Genomic DNA, 13,239 nt, shown 5'->3' with positions numbered 1-13,239 from the left:
TTATTATTTTCTTGCAAAGATAATTTTTTTTTTTCATCACTAAAGATTATCGATATTTTATTGTAAATATATAATAGACATCACAAAGTACTTATTGCTCTTTCATCATAATTGTGTCACACAAATATGATTTTACAATTTTATTGTTGTTTTCTCGATAAACCTTCATAATAACATTCTCGCTAATCCTTTATAATTTTCTCATAAAAATATCTTTGTTAATTCTTCACAAATCCCTACATATAATTTGTTATTATTAGTTAACCTCCCATCAATCCCTTATAATATTTGTAGTGTTAATTATAGTTAATCTCTCATAAATTCATCACACAATATATGTATTATTGGTTGTAATTAATCATTCATCATTCTCTTTACAACTTGTCCATAACTAATCCTACGTACTTAAATTCAATTAATTGTTGTATACTCAAATAAATTCATCAATTAAAATTAATTAAAAATATTTAACATAGATTTAAAATTTAACTTGTTAATATAAACTAATAAAATCACTATCAATCCTCAATAGGTTAGTTTGTTGGTATTATTGGTGATCGAACTCCTTGGAGTATTTATGGGAAAGAAGTCAATGAGTGGTTTATACTATGATGATGTTTCTTCTCTTATAGGTGGCATTGTGGAGGGGGAACAATATTTGAGTATGAAACATGTGTAGAAGATTTAGATCCAAGATGAAACCTCATCTGTTAATTTGATCGACTCTTATCTGTTAGGGCTTAGGTTTGAGATGCAAAATTTTGAAAGCATGGGAGATGAAACCTGAAATGTGAGAGATATATTTTTTAGCATTTAAGGAAGAAGGGACAAACAAATAGGGAGAGTACGAAAATGTCACATTGGGAGAAAAGGGTTTTTTTGAAAGCAAGCATTACGAAAGAAAGAAACAAAAGTTTAAAAGTGAAAAAATTCAGCTGGAACTTGAAAGAATGGTTTTGATGAAGAAGAATCTTAAAATGCGTATAGTGAAGTAAGTGGTTGTGCAGGTGAGTGGAGACCAATGCATGTGGCTTTTATCTCTGCTTTTTCTTTGCTGTCTAAAGTTTCCACTTCCACCAAAGTCGTGTAAGGGTCCGCAAGACATTAAGCTTGTTAAGTCATAAATAAGAAGTTGTTGGAAAGAACCGTAGGAGTAGTGAATAACATTAACTATAACAAGAATAATGTAACATGATTGTTCTTTATTCTTTCATCGTCAAATGTCGTGGACTTTTAAACAGTAATAAAAAAATAAGTAAACAAAATTGAAAACGGTCTTGAAAACCGAGACGACAATTTTTTAGAATCTCAACCTCTAACTGTTCCCATCACTGTACTTGAATGTATTATACATTTTGAAGGTGAAGAAGTTAGGTTAGTGTGTTATGGTTTTGTAAAAGGTAATAGAAGTTTTGGATATTTGAGAAAATAATGTCGGCATGCAGCACCGTCCTAAAATACAAGGTTGTAGGTTGGTTGGAGGGTGGGTCCAGATTGCGAAAAGTCTCACTCTGGTCCATAAGAAACTAAACACCATTATTTAGGCCTTCCCATTAATGCTGCGTTGCTATTGAGCACAAAGAATTGGGGATTTTTATTCACAATCACAAACAGGGCATTCAATGTTTAGCCACTTATAACCATTTTATCGGCAACCGTTGCTGCATATTTAATTTTTCCAGCTCTTCAACTTTCACAAAACTCCGCAATCCTACTACTACTATTCACTTCTAATTTAATCCCATCGTAACATATTAAAATACTTTATATTAAAATACTCTTTCTCCCTTAATCCATCATAATCCATCCAAAGTATTATTGTCTGTTTTGCAGGTCGGTGCCTCATAACTGTTTCGACTTCAAATTCGTTTCATAACCTATCATAACTTATAAAACATATTATTCTGCGTTTTGGAGGTTGGTATTTTGTCACTGTTCTGATTTTAAGTTCGTCCCTTAACCTGTCCTAATCCATCCAAAATATTATTGTCCATTTTGGAAATCACTAATCCGTCACAATTCTGACTTCAAATTCATCGATCTTTAACCTCGACTCCTAAATAATGTGAAACTATATTAATCGTATCAGAACAATAATAAATTTTCACTTACTATAATTAACTGTTTTATATTATTTATTATTTTTCAGTGTAGAATATTTTTGTTTTTAATTCTTAATTTTAAAGTTTAAATAATACTAGTTATTCTTTTTCATTTATTCTCTTGCTGTTCATTTGGTCTTTAATTAATTAATTCATATATATATATATATATAAAGTTTATTGTGTAGAAATAAAAATTTAAATTAAAACACATATAAATAATTTATAAAAGTAAAAAAAATGTATGGACTTTCAATAAAATTTAAAAAACATTATATACTAATAAACACACATATTTTTAATATTTGATAAGAACAAATTTTAAAAAGAAAATAGAATTAATGATTCTCCGTAAAAAAAAAACTAGGTCTTATACCAATTTCTTCTAAACTAGGTCTTATACGTAACAAAAGATAAAATATTATAATATTACTCTATATGTGTTTTCATCTTCTTACACATCAGCATAACAAATTACAATGGTGCTTTGTGATATTTTTAAAGGAAATTGTGATTGCGTTTTTTTATATTTAAGAAACTTTCACTTTTTTAGTTTTAAAATATAATACCTTCAATAAAATAACACTTGTAACTTCTAGTTAAAGGTTTACATTTATAGTAAATATAATAATTGAAGTGAATATAAAGAGAGAGAAAGAAAAAGAAACAAAAAATAATTGAAGTGGATATAGAGAGAGATAAAAAGAAAAAGAAACATAAAGATTAAAATGTATTCACTTTATCTTAACATTAACCTCATTAATGATCTCATTATACTATATTTTTAAATTTTAAAACATTCTTTTAAAAAAAACACAGTACACACAATAAGATGTTGGACCGTACAAAATATTGTATTATTAATTGTGAAACTCTATTACAAATAACATTTTTAATAACTTTAATAAGAATAACTTTTTTTATTATTATTTAATTAATTAAAAAATCATTTTAATTTATTAAAACAAAAATAAATAAAAAACATGACTTCAAGATTTAAGTAATTTTAATCAATTAATTTCTTTTTAATAGATTAAAAGATAAGAAACTTGACAAGTTTATGTTTTAAGTGGTTTTATTCTATTCAATCACCAAAAAGTGCTTCATAACATTTTCCAAAAAATATTTTCAACTTAACAAATGATCAAATCAAAATTGAAAAATAAATTCCAACAAGAATGAAATCATATATTACAATTCAAACTCGAGATCCAATATAATATCAATATTTATCATCGTCATCACAAAAAATGATTGGAACCATCAATCTTCAAGCTTGTGATAATAAAATATTTGAACTTTATGCTTTTATACCAACACTAACCAACCAACTAGTTTATGAGCTACTAACCATCTAACTTATCAATTAGTTTTGCAACAGATTAAACAACTTACAAATATTCCTCTACCTTTTCTTTTAATTTTATTTCAAAAAATATTTTCTAGGCAAATTAAACGAAATAATTTTTTCGATAAATTTAATTTTCACCTAATACTTGAATTTCCAAACATAAAATTTATGAATTTAATTACCTTTTTCAATAGTGATTAGAAATTAATTGATATAAGTTTTATAATGGTCATAATAAAATTTGTATCCAGTGTGAATTCTAATAAATCTGATACCTTAATTCTACGTGGATTTGGTTACTTGATTTGGATCTGGATTTCCTTGAGTTTGGATTTTCTATGGATTTTAGGTTAATTCGACTCAACCTAAATCTTGGTCAACTCGATTTGATTTTGGTCAATGTCAACTTAGCTTTACCTAAATTTAGGGTCGATTTTGTTTTACTTGGGTTCAGACTAATTCAACTCGACCTATGTCTGGACCAACTTGGCTCTTCTTGAATTTGGACTGATTCAGCTCGACATGAGCCCTGGTCAACTCGGTTCGATATGGGCTCAAGTCAACTTAGCTCGACCTGGGTCCAAGTCAACTTAGCTCGACTTGGAACCAGACTGACTCGGCTCTACATGGGCTTAGGTTGACTCAAAACCACATGGGTCCGGGTCAAATTGGCTCGACATGGGTTCAGACTGACCAAACTCAACATAGGCCTGGGTTGACTAGGCTCGACCTGGGCCGAGACCACTTGGTTCTACCTAGACACGGATTAACTCAATCCAGGTCTTAATCAACTCAGCTCAATCTAAACTTGGGTCGACTTAACTCGACTTAGACACAAGTTGACTCGGCTCGACATGGACCCAAAACAACTCGGTTCGACATGGTCTCAAAACGACTTGACTCAACATAAAATATCTATATATTTTAATTACATACAAAATTAGATAAATAAATATATCATGTGGTAAATAATTGGTGAATGTTTCAATATATTACACTACCATACAAATACAAAATTGTTTAGTTAGTGTGTGAACTTATTACTAATCTTTTAAAAAATTCAATATTAATGTATTGAATGTAAATATTAAATAATTATTGTAATTACTTATATATTATTGTAATTATGTTTTAAGTGAAAGAGACTAATGTTCCGTGGATGCTTCGTAATCGATGGAATTCTTGTCTTAATTACTGTGGGACAATCAGATTTAGGGTTACTCATATTTTTCGGGAGGGGAATGCATGTGCTGATAAGTTGGCTAATTTAGGGTTCATTCATAGAAAATCATTTTATTGGTATAATAGACTTCCATCTAGTCTGTTCTTAGAATTCTTTATGAATAGGTATAGTCTACCTATGTATCGTTTTTGTTAACATGTGGGTTTTGGTCTAGTCCCCCCATATTTTTGTATTTTTTTTCTTTTTCTTTTTTTTAATAATACTTTTTTCATGTGATGACAGATGATTGTTGTTACTTGAGGTGTCAGCCTTGCTGAGATGTCAAGTTGCATTGTGATGCCTAACATGAGAACTTTTATATAAAAAAAAAGAAACAACTCATATTTTATTGATTATGCTATACTTTTTTTTATATTGAAGGAAATATATGTGTGTAGGTGTAATAATTTTAAGTTTTATAAATTATCTATGTTTATAATAACTTAGATTTTATAAATTATTTAAGTTATATATATATAGATATATGACGTGCAAATCGTAATTAAGATATTTTTATTATTCAAAGGGGAAATTATGATCTAAGATTTGAAAACGAGTATAATTTAAAATTTTACATATTCATGGTTTGGTGACTATTAACATTAATTGTTAAGGGAAAATTCATACGTTTTTGTTTTTCAATTATTAATAATTATCACTATTTTCGTTTATTTTTTATTTAATGTATATTTGTAAATGTAACTTATTTTTAAGAAAAAAAAATACCTTATACTTTTTTTACTTTCCGTGTATTAAGATAAGACGTTTCTAAAAATACAAATTAACATAAATTTTGGATTTTTATTGATAAAGATTATTGTTAGCTATTATTATTCTTCTCTATTTTTAAATTGATAATTAAAATCAAACCAATTTATTTATTTTTATCAAATATATCTTGGAAAATATATAAATTTGAAATAAATTAGCCGTCAGTTACCGTTAAGCACATGAATTTAGGAAGATATCAAATCTATGTACTCGTGACGATTGTCTCCCTCACCGTGAACAAACACAGTAATTGTTGTAGGTGGAAATTATGAATCCTTAAAATTTTAGATTGAAAATAACGTTGGAAAAAGTTTTATATGTCAAACATTTTTAATAGGGAAATATACATAAAAGCATCAGTGAAGTAAAAAAATTACTAGATAATTCGACTTATATTTAAATGGATTTTAGATCGATCAATTTGATTGGGTGGATTAAGATTTTATTCAATTTTCAATTCAGCTCTCACGTGTCAGAATGAGATCAAATGTGTTCAATATAATGTAACTTTAAATTAATCCAATTGCATTGTTATTTTTATGCAATGCTCCAACGATTTTCATTGGGTTCCAATTAATGTAGAAATTATTCTATAGTTACTGACTATTACGTGTTTATCACTTCAACAATTTTCAATATGCAAAACTAGAATGAATATTTTTCCATCTTATTTCATCGATTGATAAAAACGTGATAAATACGAAAAAACATAATTGTAAATTTGAAGATACATTTTCTATTGCTAAAAAAGTAACTAATATAAATTGTTATTGTATATAGCATATTTTCCATCTTGGTTTAAAAAAATAAGTAATGTAGTGTTATATAGTATATCATTATATAGTAAATAATGCAGTATACTCTTTATCTTCATGCATCAATTGTATTTTCAAATTTATTCTGCGAACCTAAAATTTAATAATTTTTTTCTTTTATACATTACAAGAAAATCATAAAATAAAAACCAATTTTAAAAATAAAAAATAAATAATTATTATAATGACTAAATTAAAGATAATTTTTATACATTAAAAAAAATAATTCTAAATTAGTTTATATTATTGTTAAATCATTTTTAAATTAATATCTAATTAACTATCAAGGTTTTTCCTACCAATAATTAGATACTTTTAAATGTTGTGATACACAAAAATAATATTGTTATATTTTTAGTATTTAAACAATTTAAATGTTGTTTTAGGTAATTACTTTTTAGTATTGATAGATATAATTTAAATATTGAGGTTTGTATAGTATTCAATTGTATTTTTTACTTTTGATATTATAGTATAACAATATTTTTTTTTAAAAAGGTTAGATGGGTGTAGACCGGTCCATTTATCGGCAGATTTGGTAAACCAGATACAAATTCGGAAAAAAAAGTTCATTTATTTTGCAAATTGAACCTTAAAAGAGTTGATTCCGTTTATAGAGATTTTTTTTTTTTAAATAAAGTCTTATTATAAAGTATTATATTATTTATGTTCTAAACTTAAATTTGATGAGAGGATATTATGTTTTTCCTTAAACGATATATATAAGGTTAAGAGAGTATAAAATATTTTTAGTCTTGATTTCTAAGTGATTTAAAACTATTGGACATACCGAAACTCAAAGGATTAAGAGATAAAAGTGTATTTAAATTGACATTGATTTCGACTCTTAAGCGGTGTTGAATTATTGAATATATCGGAACAAACCCCCTAATTAAGGTATAAGGAGAATGAATTTTCCGTAGTTGAGGACTAAGAGAACGATGGTTCGTCTTTGAAACCAAATCACTCTTCCATCCCTAGGGACAATGTTAATGTTTCAACCTTAAATTCATTTACATGACATTAATAGAATCAATTACCATATATAAGATATTTTGTTCGCTTTGGACCTTATACGTCCGTTACGATTTTGTTCTTAAAAGACATATCGAAAAGCTAAGATAGAAATATATATTTAAATTGATATCTATTGAGTATATCGGAACAATTTTTTTCAATGTTTCAATAAAATTTGAGTTTAACCTTAATATTGGTATGTTTAAGATGCTTTGATTTTAATAACTTAATTATTTAATGTAGAATAGTGTAAAAGTTTGAAAAGGCTATAGTGCTTAAAAAAGTACTTGAGGAACTTAATTATCATAAGTAGCAAGTAATATTAGATGTTTGACTATAACTGATTGTTAATAATACTTATTTATGAGTTTTTTCTTTGTTTTTTTCGGCACTTATTTATGAGTTTGTGACTTAATGAAACTCGATAGTTTCAAAGAATTAAACATATTCTCCACAGTTGAGACAAACTAAAACAAAATTTGTGTTTCTCTATTAAGTTTTTATCATCTAAAACATGTTTTTAAAGTAAAAATAAAATATTTGAAAAGAACAATTCGATTTTTTTAATAAAAAGTTATAGTTTATTGGGTTGTAATAAAAATTTCAGAAGTCAGTTATATGCTACTTAAGAAAATTATAAAACTATAAATATGTAATATTTATTAATACAGTTAGTTCTTCGTAAGAAATACTCACTGCAATGTCCCTACTATATATTAATAATTAAAGTAAAAGAAAAATACAAACATAAACTTGTACTTAATAGATATATACACACAAAATGACATAATTATATAAACAGATAGATTTACAAAACTAAATAAAATAAAAACTAAGAAGTGTATCTTAGAGATGAAATTAAAATCTAAAAGTTTTAATACTATTGTTGCACATGACATGGTCCAGGAACTTATACTGTTCGTGTATTTATACGTAAACACAAAATTATCACAAATTATAAAATTAATCAGGCAAGCAAGCATAAAATGGTCCAATATGTAATTTTATTAAATTACATATGTAAATTTTAAAGAAACCATTATTAGATACATAAAAAACATTCATTGTCTGCTCAAAAGCACTAAGGAATCACATCACACTCTATTTTCAACAATGTAATGTAGGAACATTAAATACTAACACCTAATATATCATGAATACATGCTTCAACATTAAAACCATAGTTTTGATCCCAAATAACAACCCACATCACATCACAATATTTTTTTTTACTCACTCGTTCATTCAAATGGTACTAAGAACTTTTCTTTATTTTTCACCACCTCATATTTTTATCTATATAGCTTAATAGTCATCACTCATATTTAAATGAAATATCATAACCAACAATTTACATATTTTTTTTAACTAAAAAATATTTTTTATAAACTAATATGTACATTTATTTTATAAAATTTCAAATTTAATCATAAATTTTAAATGGGAATGTAAAATCATTTTACCTTTTGAAATTATATATTGTTTTATGATTAATTATTAATTACAGAGCAGTGAAAAAGCGTGTCACCTTTTATACTGTACTTTGACATTAAGATTTTTTAACTTTTCACATACAAATATTATAAAATGCAATTTTCTTATATCACTAAATATATTTTTTTTCTTCATATTTTATCATTATATTATTTCGCATCAAAATGTCTTTACCTCAACTTTCACTTAGTTGGTAACACTAACACTTTTACAGTTTTCATTATAGGATAAGTTTCATCATATATAACTTGGCTCTAAGATATACTTGTTTTTTATACAGTATAAATCACATAAAGTGATACAATATTTTTTCTATTATTAAAAAAATATTGAAGTAATTAAATTTAAATTATCTTTTTTTTATATATATAAAGTTTTCGTGTTAGGCATTATCACTATGCAACTTGACATCTCAGCTAAGCTGACACCCCAAGTAACAACAATCATCTGTCATCACATGAAAAAAAATATTATTAAAAAAAAGAAAATACAAAAATATGGGGGACTAGACCAAAACCCATATTTAAATTATCCTTTTCATAATAAGGTTTTTTACTTTTCTTAATTATCACTTAATTATTTGAACAAACTAATTAATTCTAAAATTGCTTAAGTTAAAAAAATACTCTCCCCTTTCTTAAAAATGTCTCCATTTTTTAAAGATTTTTTTTATTTAACTATTATTTTTAATTTTTGAAATAATATTTTCTATTTTACACATTTATACTTAATTAATTTTTAACTAGTGTACGTATGTGATGTAGACAAAAAATTTATAAAATTTTATTTTAAAAAATTTATTACATTTCTTCAGTTCTTTAAAAACAGATTTAAAGCATACTTAAAAAAGGAACTAATGCATTATTTCCTTAAAAAAATATTAAATAAATGATGAAAATAATGACTTTTTAAACTCGAATTTATATATAAAATTAATTTATATTTCCTGATTTTATTTTAAATAATGACAATGTTATTATTTTTGTGGTTTTCCAATTTGAATTCAGTTATAATTAAGTTTATATAATTATAATTAAAAATACATTATTTACAACAATAATTTTGAAGTTTAAACTTCACTTAAATTAATAAAAATGCATACGGTACTATATGGTTTCGGGAATCAAGATGTCGAAAAATAAATTGTTATCCAACTTCCTGGTCACTACTACCAGGTTGTGATCTCACTATTAACTAGTTAACATAAGATTAAAAAAAAAAAGTCGTCATTAAGAATTCATTGGGACTGAACCAACTTTGTTAAGGATAACACTCAATAAAAACTTATAAAAAGACAACATACTCATGGTAAAAGGTAATGACTCTTATAATTCTAAATCTATTAACACCTTGTACATTCAATTGACTTGATTGTCTAAGTATTTTGCAATTATTCACATATTAGATTCGACATGCGAACAATTGCTAAAAATTGAGCACTTGATAGAAAATATTCAACCTCAATACTTTATTTGTTATAATAAATTTAAATATAGGAAACACTTTTGTAAAAATCAAAATCAAAGTTAAAAATATAACTGTTTAGAGGTAACCGAATACAGCATCATCCCATGGTAACATATGTGTTTTTTGTGGCAAATAAATGTTTCTGTCGGTATATCTAATTTTAACACAATCACGTGAGGCTAAGGAGACTACAATTTTAGCCTATGGTGAGGGAAAAAAGAATGCATTATGTCATATGAATTATTCACAATCTTCCACATTTTTGTTAATTAAGCACAAAATAATAAATTAATTTTCTCAACCAATATTATTCACTTGTATTTCCTCCATTAAATGCTAGAATTAAAGGCGAAGTAGCACTTTATATAATTTGTGGTTGAGAACTTTCCTTGAAAAACTATCAATTTATGTATTTATTTTGGTAAAAAACAATAGTAACACATTGTTTGAATCTAATATGTGGACTACATGTTTTCATGACTATGCAAGTGTGATGTTGATTTATGTTTCAAATTAAAAAAAAAAATCACTTTTCCTTTGTCCTTAATGTTAGTAAAACTTTTTTTTTAAAGAATATTTATTTTTCATAAAACTTATTTCTAATTATCTCTTTACTAATTATATATGTTTTACTAAGATACTCTTAATTATTTTAGTAAATAAATATAAATGTTATAAACTGTCTTTTTCTCTCTCTTATAAATAATGAAATTTAAAACCACATCAATATTATTATCTGTCCATACATATTAATTATTTAAAAGTAATTTAAACGTGTGATTGATAATTATATAATTGAAAGTAACGTATCAGATGGTTGTGATGGTACATTCTGAATTTTAATGGGCTTTGTTGCTAAGATAATAAAAATATTTTTAATACATCTTAAGTTTATCTACTATTAAAATTATTACTATTTTGTAGATTTTTCTTATAAATATTTTTCCAGACTTACAAAACTTATTTGTTGTAATTTTTATAAAAAAAAAATCGTTTAAATATCACACAAAATGTAAGAAATTATAGTAATAATTATATATTTTTTATTTATGCTACTATTATCCCAAATAGAACAGTTAACAATACCATAACGAGTTAAACTTGTTTAATAATGTGAGTCGCTGTTAATGTTTAATAAACTCATAAAAGATTCTAAACAATAACAAATACGTCAAATGTAATTGTTACTATGCACGAATTTTGAAATAAAAAATTAATTTCATCCAACTAGGCAACAACTTTTAAATAAAAAATATAAAAAAAGAAAAATGTAAAAAAAATATATTAAGGAAATAGATTAGACTTTTGCTAACTATTATCTCATTTCTCCAACTAGGCAACAATTTTTATCATTTATTTCGTCTAATTAGATTAACAACTTTTTCTTTCTTTCATACTAATTACAATAGAAAAGATACTTAAAATAATTTTTTTTTCTTTTAACATATAGATTTTGATTTAGTCTTTCTATATTTTTGTATTTTTTTTTAATAATACTTTTTCATATGATGACAAATGATTGTTATTACTTGAGGTATAAACCTAATTGAGAAGTCAAGTAACATAGATGTCTAACATAAAAGTTTTTTATAAAAAAAAAGAAAATATGTTTTTTTAATCATTAGATAAGAAAAGAGTCTAATGTAAGGCATAAGAGGGTGTAACAGTAATAATTCGATCTAAATTTATGAATCAGATCAAACCAAACTATAATTACTGTAATTGTCTACATTGGATTAGAAGCACCGTACAAATTAATATTTTTAAATAAACAGATTATCATACCATGTTTTTTCTTTTTCTTCTTTTTTAATTTTATATTTACTTTTTGTTTTCTAGTATCTTCAATAATTTTTTTTAAGAGTTGAACTCAATAACATTTTAAATATATATTTTTTTCTTAATTTTTTAAAATATTTTTTAAAAATAAAATCATAAAAGAAATATAAATTATAAAACAAACAATACTCTAATATTATGATCTTAACAGAGTTGAGATTTAAATATTCGGTCTAACATGACTAATCTTTACACCTTCATTACTAAAAAAACTTTAAAATTAATTAAATACTTATATATTTCTCCATTTTCATAAATTATCCTCTGTTCTATTGGTCTTAATTTTGGAAATAGTTGTTCGTTGTTATTTATCTCTTTTAGTTTTTTTTTTAAATAAATGAATAATTGTTATTTTAAAGAGAAATTTACTTATCTATTACGATATCTAAAAAGGGTGTTCTTATCAGTTAATCTGTTGGCCGGTTGACTCTAATGATAAACTCTAACTCCGTCTATATCTTCTCGAATCTGTTATGCGTTTTGATGCACTTAAACGTTGCTTCATTGAAATAGAGAGATCTTACCTTAACCTGGGATCTCAAGTCCCTTTTATAATTTATCTCTTGTAACAACTTTTTATAACAAAAATATAATCTCAACTAAAAACGTCCATAAAAATAAAATATTCTATCAAGGACACCCTCTTCTCATTTAAAATTTTAATAACACATTTAATTTTAGATAAATGGATAAAGAGGAAACTATAGTGTAAAAAATATTATTATATTTATTGGTTCCTGCAAAATAATCTTAAAAGGTGCACAAAAAGTAATAACGAGTGTTACTTTCAAATTTCAAACCATTTTTTTTTGGGAAGCTGTTAAAGACTGTACAAGACTAGCCACTTCGAAATCCGAAAGCCCATATGGTGATGTGATGTTATGTCCTCTCCACAGTTAGGCTTTTGCGGGTGCCAAGAGTAGAATGGTAAAAATAGGTTTGACCTAATTTAAAAACTAAATAAAATAGGTCAAACTAAATTCAAAAAATTGTAAACTAAAATAAATCCAACAATTTTTTATTCTCTCGATAAAACTTATACTTAACTAGTAATGTTCTTTCAAACAATTTTTTCTGGAAATAATTGTTTTATTAGGATGTAAACATTGTCATTGCGATTTAATCTACGTGACTTATGTGTACTACAGATGGTATCTACCT

Source organism: Phaseolus vulgaris, chromosome 2 (genome assembly GCF_051622355.1).
Source record: "Phaseolus vulgaris cultivar YP4 chromosome 2, ASM5162235v1, whole genome shotgun sequence".
Lineage (NCBI taxonomy): Eukaryota > Viridiplantae > Streptophyta > Magnoliopsida > Fabales > Fabaceae > Phaseolus > Phaseolus vulgaris.
This window is presented reverse-complemented; position numbering follows the sequence as displayed.